Below are 15,072 nucleotides of genomic sequence, written 5' to 3' on the forward strand. Positions count from 1 at the left end.
ATTTATTTTTAATCAGCTGCTTATCATTTGTTAAATAAATTTCAGAGGCCCCAGGATTCCACAGCCCTTAGATAGGCTAATCTCCCATTGGGAAGCAACACATATTAAATAGTTGCTAAACCTTGGTAAATACACTTTTAATAATTAATTCCAGAAGTATTTAACTTGCAGTAATATACCGGATATTTCAGCAATATTGTAATCCATGGGATATTGCCGAGGGATTTCTCAGATTAGCACGTTTGGGTCCCTGAGTCCCGTCTGTATACCTCTATCTGAATTAACAGCAGGTGATTCAACACATGGCTACCAGCTCTGTGTCTGAGTGACCAATGATTTTATTACCCTATCAGTGAGATCAAATCAGTGAAATGCATCAGCCGAGGAAATGCTTAGTAAGGGATGAGACAGACGGTGGCTTACAAGTCAACCCGGGTTTTCAAAAATGATAACTACTGAAAAGAAAAATTACTTTTCCTGTTGAGATGTGTAAATATTATGTAGATATTCTAACTCAATCTCTATGATGGATGGTGTTCAATTTTAAACATATTTCAGTAATGCCTTAATTTAATAGAATGGAAGATACACAAGATGTTGAAGGATCAAGGTGAGAATAAATTTTCTTGCACAGATGGTTTAGTCTTGTTCTAAAAATCCATGATTCTCATACTTTCCACTCCATGAAAAAGGGGGGGGGCTGTTTTCTTCTTTATAAAGATACTGTGAATAACCACCTAGTTACATTCTGCATAGCCAGTCCACGTCCTATTAGACATCTCTAATATAACTATGGTCCCTACCCACCCCCCAATCTGGAGTAAACTGCAATTTATATGCTGCCATATTAAAAATGAAGTCAGCAGTGACCTTCCTCTGAGCAGAACAGTTCACTTCTCCACCCAGACTGACAGGAGATCGCAGACTGACCAGGAGATGGTGCTATAGAGCAGGCAACAACCAGGGGCCTAACTCACCCTGGAGCTCAAGGACTGCATCCAAGGCGTTCTCAAAGGGGCTTCAGTCTTCTGCCTAGTCAGTTATCTCACTGGGTCAGAAACTCTCCATTCCCCATCTGTTCTCTGCTTCCCTCTGCCCCACACCCCCAGTTTCACACATGTGTTCTTGCACTCTTAAAAATAGCATGGCCTGCCCCAGCACAGCCCTGCAGCCTGTGTCCCCAGGGCATCACAGATTACCCATGTAAACATAGACACCCGCCCTTTCACTCAGAAAGGAGCATCCCTTTCCTGCACCGACTAACACAAAAGCAGGTGCCATGATGATGTTTTAGTAGTGATAAAAATCAAACATTTTCTGGAGCCATTATACTCTAAAATGTTAATGCAGTTTACTTTTTAAAATGTGATCGATAGATGGGAGGAAAGTGCCCATAAATTACTAAAGGCAAAAAACATTCTATTAGCACACAGTGGATTCTGCAATATTTGTTTGTCTGTGTTTTACTGGGAGGAAAAAAAAATTTTTAATTTGCTGAAAGCTTGAGTTTTGTTCTGTTGTTGTTGCTTTTTTTTAATACCTGTCTTTGTCTTTCTCTGTTCAAGAGGGATATTTTTAACACGACTCATTTAGGAAATGTTATTCTAATGCGGTATAGCTATAGGTTTCAATTAACGCTCTACCTTTCTGACAGCCTTTACATTACATGTTTTATGAAATCATTAACTATTGTCATGTTTCTATTATGATACTATTAGGAAATAAAGAGACTTATGTAAATGGAGATGTAAAAGAAATGTATGACAGTTACTCGGAGCAACATCTGTGCACTATCATACATGCTCACACTAATTTTCTAAAGATTGTTCCATTCATTACAGAGCATTGTTAGTTGCAGTGGCATAACCCTTATTTCCATGCATTTAGGGAATGAGGCAGAGAGTGGGTAAATGAGAGCCTAATCAATACCACTTTTCATTTTGCATCTAATGTGCTGCCTTTCCCTTTCTTTTCCTCATGCACAAATCCAAAAAAGATCCTGACGTTACAGTCATAAAATGTAATTCTTCTGCAGAAACACAGACAATAATGCTTTCTGTATTCAGGCGTATTGCATATTCTAATGGCATTTGGCTAAATTGAGTATGGATTTAACATCAAAGGCTTCATGAATTTTTCAAATGAGATATTAAAGTCAATATTTCAAGTGAAAGATATTTCAATTTAGTTGCATACACAACAATAAAAAACTTCTACAAGGTAGAGGTACCGGTGGTGGTAGCAGTATTAGTTCATTCAAGAAATTATTAGTTTATAAGAAAATCAAACACAAGGTTGTGATATGGCAAAGACGCTGAATAAATTAGACTAACCGATATGCACCAGTGTACTTTATCTCTTGCAGGCTGAAACAGTACACTTGCCACCGGCATGTTCAGGGCTCCTGGCTGATTTTTTCTAAACTCTGTTGATTAGCGTGAAGATTTGCATTGCTGTTTCATAAATCTCCTTATTTTCATTTGTATCAGTGGAAGACCTAGGATATGTGGGAAAAGAGCTGTTTTTCACCTTGCACTGAAGTGGGTCTTACTTCAAGGTGTCAATACCTAAAGTGGGTCTCCACAATGATGCTAAATGTTGCCTTTCAGGCAGGTTAGAGGATGCTCCATTTCGGTGTGTGTGAAGTTGCTGAAGCCTGCTGACAGCCATCCCTAGCATGGCGGTGGCTGGTGCTATCAAACAATATATGCAAGCTCGGATTTCTGGAGCACCTTTCCACTGAAGGATTCAAAGCATATCTACACAGGGAATGGCAAAGTGTTGTCATCCCCATTTTACAGATGGACAAATGAAAGACAAAAAACACGAAAATGAATTGTTTCTTTTGCTGCTCTGTGGCCCTGTTAACAATGGTCAGCAGTTGGGCAGTGCCTATGGCTCAGCGGGTAGGATGCTGGCCCCATATACCGAGGGTGGCGGGTTCGAACCTGGCCCCAGCCAAACTGCAACAAAAAAATAGCCAAGCGGGTGGTGCCTGTGGCTCAAGGAGTAGGGCGCCGGTCCCATATGCCGGAGGTGGCGGGTTCAAACCCAGCCCTGGCCAAAAAAAAAAAAAATAGCCAAGAATTGTGGTGGACACCTGTGGTCCCAGCTACTCGGGAGGCTAAGGCAAGAGAATCACCTAAGCCCAAGAGCTGGAGGTTGCTGTGAGCTGTGACATATAGCACTCTACCGAGGCTGACAAAGACTCTGTCTCTAAAAAAAAAAAAACAACACAATGGTCAGCAGTAAAGCAGTAAAGCTGGAACTGAAACTGAATCACTTAGTTTCCAGACCAAAGCCTTTACTCAGCGGACAGCCGTCGTCGGCCGTGATGACAACGGGGTGGCCCACTCCCGTTTGGGTATCTTTTTGGCTTTGCTCTACAGACTCAGGGTATCAGCCTGAATTTTCTGCATAACAGCCCCTATCTTACCTTGTTGTTTTGACCATTGAAACATAGCAGTCCTTTTTATCTGGTGATTTCAAGGTCTCATCAGTTTAATCATGGATTAACTTTCAACCACAGATATTCTGCTATTCTCAGACACTTTAGGTAATAAAAAGTAAAGTAACTCGTACATCCACCCCCCATAAGAAATGACTATATCCAGACAATGACGTGCCACCCAGTCAGCTGACCTGTATGCAAAAATCCTTCCCTGTGGTTCCTGGCTAAGCCAGACCCCGAACAATGCCCATGCACTCAGCTCTGTTCTGGGCCTGTTAACCCGTCTGCTACGAGTACATTGTTTAAACCAGTGTCACTGTCAGAATCTTTCACTTTGCTAAGGTTCTTAAAAGAGATGACATTTTCAAAGGCCCCAAAATCCTGAAATGCAAGAAGATTTTATGTAATTTGAAGGACAATTGCCCATCTTGAAAATAGGAGAAATCCTAACTTTATAAATACTCTAAAATGAGGGAGGTGCACACATACCACAAATGCTTTTTCCTCAACAAGAAAAAAACAATTAGATCCGTTACAACTTGCTATTTTAAAGGATGCAAACTCCCCTGGGAGGGTGTTTTCCAATGGCCCACCACACGCGCACCCACAAAACACTCACTTCACCTGGTTAAGTTCATGCAGACTCACACAATGGGATTTATTTTGCAACTGGGCTATTTTTCAGCGTATCCATACATACCCCCAACAACAACAATGACAAAAAGCCGCCCAAACTGAAGATTGTTTCTTGGCTTCATTACGTCTAAATGATCAGACTCATTTCAGTCTCCACTCTCAAAGTTCCCTCCCTCTTTGTATTCCTCTTTCTTTTTAAGGGACTCTATTATAAGGGGGGAAAACAAACTGGAATAAAGCCACAATTCAATGTTCATTGTAGGCTTTCAGTTATAACAGCACTCCTGGGCATGACTATTATATATTGGCTTCTTTGGAAAACTGTTGATCTTTTGATATTTATCATTTCTTTATTTAAAATGTGAAAGGGAGCTTTTTGGAGAACAAGACTTTGTCTCTAACTAAGGCCTACGTTAACACTCAGTCCGGGCCATGACTGGAAATGGAGCCTGTGGACTCCCACTATTCCCTGGTTGGCCCCTGCCCACATCATAAAACCAGTAAGCTATTTGGCACAGAAGAAAGGAGATGGGAAAGCAGGAGAACTCAAAGCTGGCCGACCACGTGCCTAAGAGCCATGAATATAAACACAGAAAGAAGGGTTAGCTAAGCTTTAGAAGGCGGCAAGGGGAACATCAGAGGTTTATGTGATATTCAGTGTTCATATTCCTAAAAGAAAGTGCACATTTTAAAATTTTCACTGCACATCTGTGCACTGCTACATTTTTTAAGGGCCTGCTAGGACTGGGATTACAGGAGATTTGAAGCTCACCACCAAGTAGCTCTGGCAAAACTGCACAGGAGAAGGAGGCTCCTGAAAATCACAGGGGAAAGTTAGAGGCTCTGCCAAGCAGGGACATTTAAAAAAGGTTCTAGCTGAGGAAACCGTCAGCTTTACATATTAGAACTTGAAATGGAAAAATTGGTAGTGCCATTGAACCTGAACAACAGCTGTGAAATCAGAATTTACTCCCTAATCTGAATTAACTAATCAAAACCGGGTCACTCCTCTTTCCCTCCACCACCCAACACATCGCCCTGGGTTATTTTTCATGACCAATCACGTTCTGCAGCAAAATAAATAAAAAGCAACAAAACCAGAAATACTAAAGGTCAATATGTCCCCAGAAGACTCAGCGCACTTGAGATTTCTCAATGGAGCAAAGAGCACAGGTTTTCCCCCTTTTATCTTTTCATCTTGGTGGTGCATAGACTTAGTAAAAAAGAGGAAGGTTACACCTTCATCATCACTGATGAACTCAAATAGAAACTGAGAATGATTTTTAAACCATGACTTCTGAGATCTGAGCTCCAAAGAAAGATAAAAGGTAAGGGGCTGCATAAAACGAAACAAGCACGGTGCTAGTAATTTTTAAAAATTCAGGTTCACAGCTAATTACATACACAAGCACTTTTTGATCAAGCATAAGCATTTAATAAAAGTGTTCTGGTAAATTATCCAAAGAAATACATTAAGGGGTGTGTACACTAGCCAAAGCACGATTTGAAGCTCTTATTAACTCGTGATTATCTTCACTGATCCACATTACCATTCAGTTGCAGATGTTACTGACATTAAGATGTATGATGCAGAGGCTGGAGAAAGAGACCATTTAAGACAGGTGAATACTTAATAATGATTCAACATCCGCAGCACAAAATGTCTTTCAGGGGAGTTCAAGGTTTTTCCCTTTTTCTCCTTGCAATTTTATAGGAATGTTTATAAATAAAATGAGAAATGAAACTCCATTTGGTAGCCATTTGACTTGCTTGAGTTTAATGGCCATTTAAAACTTCGCAATTTATCATTTTAGGCTTCTTTCTCATCTGGCTCTATTTGGATGTATTTATTTATTTATATCTTCTTTTCCTCTGAATCCTTATGGAAGCTCCACATTTTAGGTATGCAGATAAAATTTATCTGACATGGAACAGTTGTTTATATTTCAGTTTTAGTAACTCCTCAGCAGACACGGAAATAGTTAAAAGGCTGCCCACTGAACGTAGAACAGACCCCTCTGAGCCCGAGGAACCTACTTTTTGTTATCCACCTACAGGGTGTTGCACAGACTCATTTCCCCGTCACCTCTCCCCCCACCATGCACCCCAGTAATCTATTATACGTGTTTCAAAACAGTCAACAGCATATTAGAGACACTTTTCTCAAGGTGATTTTTAAGAAAGAGAATCCAGACATTTCTAGAAGTAAAGAGCTTAAAATGAAGAAATTCATAGGGAAACACACCAACATAACTGGAAAACTTTGACTATGACTCAGACATCAAGCCCATCTCCCTCTCACCTTTTTTCAAATACAAATGCCAATTGTTCATTAATTTTAGATACAGGTGATACTCAACATGAAATCAAGTATTATAGTTAAAAAAAAAAATCACTACAGCAACAAAGATTTCCTTAGCACCTCTACTCTCTGAATGAGCTCAGGAAATTTCACCCCAAAATATGACTCTTTGGTATAAAGAAGATTTTGTGTGCATTAAAGAACCTTAGAGATCAGCAGGCCCTGGAAACCAGACAGGTGTATCAAAAAGAACAATCAACTTCACTTTCTGCCTGTTATCTCACAATATTACAAGGAAAAAAGATCAAGAATGCAACCAAATCTTGCCCAAATTATTTTAAATATAATGCCTGTGCCCCCAGTTAATTTGCAAAGAGAATGATTTACAAGTCAGTCTGTTTCCCCCATCCATTCACCCTCCTTAGCAACCATGTATTGCCCCTCATCTCCCCCTCCTCTTTAAAAGGAGGGTATATGGGCGGCGCCTGTGGCTCAGTATACCGAGGGTGGCGGGTTCAAACCCTTCCCCAGCCAAACTGCAACCAAAAAATAGCTGGGCGTTGTGGCGGGCGCCTGTAGTCCCAGCTACTCAGGAGGCTGAGGCAAGAGAATCGCTTAAGCCCAGGAGTTGGAGGTTGCTGTGAGCTGTGTGAGGCCATGGCACTCTACCGAGGGCCATAAAGTGAGACTCTGTCTCTACCAAAAAAAAAAATAATAAATAAATAAATAAAAAGGAGGGTATAAACATGTCTGGACCTCACTGGGAAATTGACTAATCACACTTGCATGTGTGGAAAATAATTGTCTTGATTTTATTAATCTACCTTAATTGTGAGTGATCTTTCCGCCAACTTTCAGAGGAAAAGGGAACATTCTCCACATCCTCACACCTCTTTTCTGTTCAGTTCTGGTTTCTAAATATACAACTCTCCCAAACAAACCTGTGCCATATTGCAGCTGGTCAGAACCCCTTCTGTCAAAATTCAACCTAAATAATGTTCTCTGCAAATCCCACTTCTCTACACTTCCTATTTCCTTTGACTCTCCTCTGTCCCACCTTCCAATCTTTCCTCTAACAGACTGATTGAAGGTTAAACAATTAACGGCCAATAATGGCAGAATATATGCCATTCCCAGCTGCTATTTCTTTTCCAACAATTGCCATTACCCAAAGGAATAGGTAATGGAAGACTCTACGCAGGCAACAGGGCCAGTGGGAAGTATATTTTGTCTGAGGAAGTTCTTTTCCAATCACACAGCATAAACAACTACTTATTCTGCATAAGCATAACTCTGATCCTGTAAACATACACATATGTGTATTCATAGTTCTCTTTCCCATATTTGGAAAATATGTATGTTGCTAGTTATTGTTGTGTATAAACAGAGATTTTACTGTTCTTAGGGGAGTCTATATTATAAAATATCTAGCATATTCAAACACTGAGTTTCCAATATTCTCCCTTGTTCTAACAGACAAGATAGAGTAAAGGATAGCTTCTCTTCGGGTTAAGGAAAATGAGTCCCAAGGGGTCTGCGTTGTCTTGGGTCAATGATTATTAGACTGTGCTTCAGGAAGCTGTGAGTTCCCTCTAAGGTTTCTAAGGAGAGGAAACTTGGAGAAGACAAGACATGAAGCTTGAGTTTGAGGGAGGTTCTGTCCTCCTTTAGCCAAAGCATCTCTACTCTTACTGATTTTATATAAAAGAAGTCTGTGAAAAATTGTGTCTTAAAATAGGTTTTCTCTGCTTACAAACAAAGTATTGGATTCTTTCTAGGAAGAATGGTACTGGGGAGATGAAGACTTCCCTCAACAAGGAAAACAGTGCAAATTTCTCTATCCTGGCTAATGATTCTGCTGGGGACCTTTTGAATACAAGGCCCAGTCTCTTTCTGGGCTCCTTAGAAGTCTACCTACAGGTTGTACAGTAAAACCTTTCAGTAGGGCTCATCCTTAGAACTCTGTTCTTAATGTGAGAACTCAATTCAATCTTTCTTGAGAATTCAAAATTAATATGAATAACTTACATTTATATAACTCCCCAAAGAGATAGGATTTCTACTAGATAAAATCTAATTTGTCCGCTCAGTAAATAGGAAAGCTTTTTGTTTGTTTGTTTGTTTTTAATAATTCAACAAGCTTGGATGTAAGCTAAGAAGGAAACTTGCAAAAATATTATTAAGGGATGGGATGGTCTTCAGTGGAAATCATCAAACTTTGAGCTACCAAGTATTAGTTCTGTGCATAATTGCTCCCTCTGGTGAGTTAAAAATGTGTTTTATTGTTACGCAAGGAGAAGCCATAACACACCTCACACCTTTTCTACTAGACATCCTGCTTCTAGATGGTAATATAAATAAAACTGAGATCAACTGAACAGATCACTATAAATGTGTAGTAAGTACTTCCTCAACGCAAGTGTTATCTCCTAAGGTTCATCATCACCTCAATGTACATTTTGCTTTCCTCACTGGGGACTTAACCTAATTACCTCAGACTCTGAGTGTGAGGGTGAGAGACAAGGAAAACATAAATTAATAATAATGAAAATAAAATAATAATAAATTTACTCCCACTTTGTCAGATTCCGAGAAATTTTCATTTTGCAAAAGATTTCATACTTCCTACAACTCTGTATACCATATGGTATGTTCAAGTGGAAGTTAATTAAAGTTCATGTTTGTTGATTCATCCTTATTTTGGAGCACAGTGACAAGAAAAGGTGTTCACACAGGCTTAGAGCTACCAGTGGTATCAGTTAAACTCACGTGCAATCAACTAAGTTCCCAATCTTGCCTCAGAAGTTGAGAAAGAAAAAGCTAACAGTGGGTTACCAAACAGTGAGTGTTTGATGAAATACTTTGGTTGCATATTTGAGAAAACCCATTAGCTCCTTCCCTAGCAAAAGAAGACAAGGCTCTGGTAGAACTTCAAGGGCACATGAAAGACAGTATTTCCTTTGAAATGGTGGTCATGTGATATGGGGGGGGAGGCTCTTTGTAACCAGGTTACTGTATCACCACCAAAAAAATGCTCTTGTAGAAAGCTATGGTGCATAGAATACAGGAGTTACTGCTACAGTGTGTGCACAGCAACGGAGGAACCACATCCAGAGCTATGCGTGGTACCAAGAGTCGAGAAACAGCTGTAATTTTAGCTTTAAATATGTTTATGAGCATTCTGAATGGTTTAAGCTTGCTGTGCAGCATATGATGTTAATTTTCTTTATGGATATGAGGGGGCAATGAAATGCCAACTTTTGATATAATAATCTTTCAGGTTTAGGAGAAACTACAGGAGGCCAGTCAGTTCAAGCCTGCCCTCTTAAATCTCTACTTACAAAGTTCTCAGCAGTAGATGTAAGCTAAAAAAAAAAAAATTATACCCCACATTATAGAGTATGTCTAAATCTCTGATTTGAATCAACCCTTGCCATTGACAACTTGGTTTTTGAAATATACTTTATTTACAAAATAATGATTCCTTTCTTAGAAACAGAAAGAAAAAAACAATATTGCAAAGGAAAATTCAATTTCATTATTTACCATACACAAAACTCAAGGAGCAGTCATCTTTATATTGAAACTCTTATGTAAACATACTTCAAAGTGAGTGCTAAATCAGTCATTTCTTAGGAACTGCTAAAGCAGATTTGCTTACAATAAAAAGAGAAAAACATTTGAATCGCCTCTAGTTATTGTAAGTTAATTGTGCCACTTTAGTTTGCTTCACTTAAAAAGAAACACATCCGGACAAGTTAGTAGTTAAAAGATCAGTGATAGAAAAGAAATGGATTATACAAAAAAGTAGCACTTACTGAAAAAGAAATGATGTTATTTCTATTATATTAATTAAGAGAGACTTATAAATAACCATTTGACTAAAACCAGAGTTGACATCTATTATAAGAGATTTCTGAATCTGACTAAAACAGGAGATAAACCTTGATAGATGCATCTTATTTGCTAAAGTGTGAACTCAGTCCTCCTTAAAAATATTTTTCTGCAAAAAAAAAAAACAAAAAACTGCGTTATAGGTTTTTAGAAAGATGTCTTATTTCTGTTATCAAGATACAAATTTACTTCTCAAGTTTTTAAAAACTGCATTTGTCAATCGAATATTCCTACCAGCTCCTATTCACATTAAGAAGGCATAACAAACAACACACAGACTTAAAGCCCAGGAATGTGTTGACAATTAAGTTCCAAGTAGCTAATGACCAATCTGTTGTGATTAAAAAAAAAAAAAAATGCTTGAGATATAGGAACCACTGCATGACAGAAAAACTAGATTCTAGACTTCCTTAGATTGCAAAGTGGCCGGTACAAGGCTGGGTTAACTAAACTTCGTTTTATTTTCTCTATTTTAAGTGGTAGCACTTAACTAGAATACATGTTCAAACTTTCCTTCCAACTTAGCTGGAGTCAATGAACTGACTTCCGGTCATTGTAATGAGTGTAATTTCAGGATTTCACATCCTCCCTCATTTCCTATACACTGGCTGAATATAAAGAAGAATGAAGCTCCAGAAGATGACAGAGTCACCCAATAAAGCAATGCTATTCTCTAGGACCACAGGAAGCCAAGACATAGGGCAGAAAATCTGCTTTAATTATATAGAACCCACTATGATTTTGACTAACTTAAGCAGGTTGCATCTTCCATATATTAGGATTCAATTGAAAACCAGCATAATAATAATAAACAGCCCAGGTTTTTGTAAGATCCCTCATAGACATAGTGAGTAACTTCATTTAAAAGCATTTATTTATACTTCCCCAAGATATCACAGAGAATTGAAAGGTTCAGCCTCTTCCCTCATGATGTCCATAGCACAGTAGTAAGGGAAAAATGTTCCTGAGATTCAAATACAGATTGAGAAAAACACAATGTATGGGGTATTAGAGATACTCATAGGAGATGCTTAAAAGACTGAAGGGGTTTTTGAAAGCTCCATAATGGTGGTTATAATGCAAGTGGAAGGATTAGTGTGTTTAGGGCCACATGAAAAATACCGGGTATCCCAAAAGTCACCTCCTTATACATAGGGAAAATGTAAAGTTGTAGCTAAATGTTTACCTAAATAAATTTACAAATTATTCATTATAAAATGTTACAAATAGATGGCCAATATGTACAGAATACTTGATAAGTATTTTGTAAATATTTGTAATGAGTATTTTATCAATAAGGTACATTTAGGTACAATTTCCCATTTTCTCCGTGTATGGCAACTTTAGGCATGACTTTTTGGATACCCCCTTGAGCAACAGTGAAGGGGCCTAACAATATGCTCTGTTCTGTGTGAACCTGGGACAGCTCGTCCCTCAAGGAATTTACCATTTAGTGGTGCTGTAACATATTAAGGGTCAAATCTCAGGTTCCATCACCTGGCTTCATGACAGAAATATGAGTTTTCCTCTATTTAAACATAAAAAACTCTCTTCAGTAAGAAAAAGGCTTCACCCACAAACACACACACACACACACAAAATGTCCAATGTAAGGTCATGTTAATCCCCCCGAATGTGACAAATTTGATCAATTCCCTGAAAATGATGAAGATGAGGTAATCTTTCTAATCTTCAGTTTGGAAGAAACATCTTTATGGTCTGGCTATATGACAATCAAATCTTTATTGTGTTTTCTGAAAATACCAAAGGAATAAATACATCAGAAAATATGTCCTTTAACTTCAAACTAATATTTGTATGCAATTATTACATATTGATATTGCTGAAGACATTCTGGTCTGTCATTTTGGGAGTGCCATGTCAGTGAAATTCAGATACCTTGATTATGAGATGATTTTGTTTATTTTTAATATATTTTTGTTTAGTTGGGAGATACTAGTTTTCACTTATGCGTGCTCTTTTTACTAGCAGATTGGAGGAGGGGAGATGATGTTGTTCCATTCTGGGTTTAAAGAAAAAGATTCAGAGCAGGGATCTAGTCATAATGCTGACAACTGAAGTTTATCTGATTCAAAGAAATACGCAAAAAAAAAAGGCATAAAAAGAAGATTTCAGTATTAGAAATGCCGGCACATCGAAGTGGTTTAGGCAACTTATTTATAAAACAGTAGACATTGTGTTTCAAGACATTAGTTCCTAGCTTTAGGTAATATACCAGCTTTGGGGAAAAGTAACCAATAAAATGTGTTCAAGCCAATGCTATGTTGGATGTGTATAAGATCTTTCATGAAACTTTGTATATCATGGAAAATTGCAGAGAAGACAATAACACCCCAGGAGACAGTTGCACGCATGGCATATTACCTCCAAGCCACCTGCGGTGTTTCTCATCTAAATCTTTATTTAAATAGAAAGGCCCACACACTCTGATTGTGCAATAAGGCTTAAATATTATTTTGTGTAACAGAAAGACTATATTTCTATAAAAACATACAAGAAAGGCTTCCTGCCATCAAGAACGTGTTTAGGACTCTCCATCTGAATCTTGCCTATATTAGGTTTTAAGCCTCTGAAAGTAGAAGATGTCATGGTAGAAAAGAATGTTTACTTGTCAAATACCCTCTTCTACAAATAATGGATATTATCAGAATAGAAAAGCAAAAAGATATGATCAGACTTAAAACCAAGGTTAGGATCTTTTGAACCACACAAAGAAAACCAACGTAAAACTGTGTGTGGAGCTAAAGACATATACCTACTGAGTTTAAGTCTGGAAGTAGCAATTTCTACTGGGAGGGGTTCCACTCAATGGAAGTAAATAGGAATTAAGATGCTCAAATGAGATTGAGGATGGGGTAGAAGAGGGTGTAAAAAGGGAAACCAGAGCTTGGCTTACCGCTTGGAGCCAGGATGTGAAACTAGTAGTTTGCCCTATAAAGATGGCTTAAACAAACAAACAAAAAAAATGAAACAAGTAAAAATATAGTGCTAGCCACCATGGCCACTTATTGAATTAAACCAGCCGTTGGCTCAAGGGATAAATTTATGATGTCCCCAACATCACTGAAGAAAGAATCCTAGAAACTGTGTGAAAAGATCTGGCTGTGGAAGGATATAGAGGTTAGAGTCACATGGGTAAGAGGAAGCAGTCACACACACACAAGAAAACAAATTGAGACAGGGAAGGGTGGGGTGCACACAGAAGGAAAAAGAAAAAATTAAAACACAGCAAAACGACAACAGTAAGAACTCTCAAAGTGAGCTATGAAATCAAAATTACAAGGCACCGGCTCAGTGAGTAGGGCGCCAGCCCCATATACTGAGGGTGGCAGGTTCAAACCTGGCCCTGGCCAAACTGAAACAAAAACCCTGGGCATTGTGGTGGGCGCCTGTATCTAAAAAAAAAAAAAAAAAAAAAATTACAAAGCATGTTAAACATAATACAAAGAAACAGCTAACAAAATACATATTCAGAATAGTAATCATCTAAAGAAATTAATTTTATGGAGGAGTCTGATAAAAACTTTAAAATTAGCATATTGAGAATCCTCAAGGAGATAAATGAAAAAGTAACACATCAAAAATGAACAAGATATTATTTTTAAAAAGATACAAAATGAAAAATGATAGTTGTAAAAAAGAGCCAATTAAAAGTCTGGAAAGTGAGAGATATTTTATTGAAAAAACATTAATGGCATTATAAAACCTCAACTGAAAATGACTGAAAAAAGTGGAAACCTGCAAAATAAAACTGAGGACTTTACCTAGAATTAAGCACAAATCGACAATGAGGTAGGGAGAGAGGTTAAGAGTTTTTTTTATTTTGTTTTGTTTTCTTAAATAAAATACCAGATCCAAGACATGGAAAACAGATTAACATGATTAAATTTACATCTATTGAGTGCTGCATAAAATGGTATGAAAATAAAAAAAAAAAATTAGGGTAGAATTATTATCTGAAGAAATAATTAATTATGAGTTTTCCAGAACTGAAGAAAAGAGTATTCAGGCCAAATACTTTGTGAATATTTAGCAGGGTAAAGAGAGATAAATCTTCTAGACCCAAGAGGCTTCTTAACAAAATACAGGACATTGAAAACATGAAGAAAAGAAAAATACCTTAAAAACTAACAGGAAGACAGAAAAAAAGAGATTACAATGGCAATTATACTGATAACAGACTTGTCATACTATCCAGACTTGTCTGGAATATTAAATTCCAGAAAAGAATGAACAGATATTTTGAAAGTGCTCAAGGAAATTTACTATAAATTCAGCAGTTTTTACCCAATCAACTATTTTTCCAAAGGAAAGGAAAAATTGGAAGCATTTTCAGATAAGCAAAAGTGAGTTTACCACTCATATATTTTCACTAAAAGATCTGTTAAAGAATGTATTTCAGAAAAAATGCACTAACACAGAAGGAAGATATAGAATTAAGGAACAAGGGTGAGGTCAGAAATTGATAAAAAAAAAAATATATATATATAGCATTAATGTGATAAATAATTATCTGTGGAAGTAATATTTATGTATGCATACATTTAAAATAAAGCAAGTCAAAACTGCCAAAATAATAATTTGTGTGTGTGTCTGGCATGGGGGTGGGGGAATTCAATGGCTGATTAAAGTATGTTAGGATCAGTGGTGTGCTTGAACTAGTTCCCAAAAGCCAGCTGTTAAATTCTTAGAAATGTTGCAGCTAGTTGTAAAGCACAGCCATAACTTGAAAATTTAAGTATATAAACTTAAAATTAATTGCAGTAGA

The sequence above is a fragment of the Nycticebus coucang genome, chromosome 5 (genome assembly GCF_027406575.1).
Source record: "Nycticebus coucang isolate mNycCou1 chromosome 5, mNycCou1.pri, whole genome shotgun sequence".
Classification (NCBI taxonomy): domain Eukaryota; kingdom Metazoa; phylum Chordata; class Mammalia; order Primates; family Lorisidae; genus Nycticebus; species Nycticebus coucang.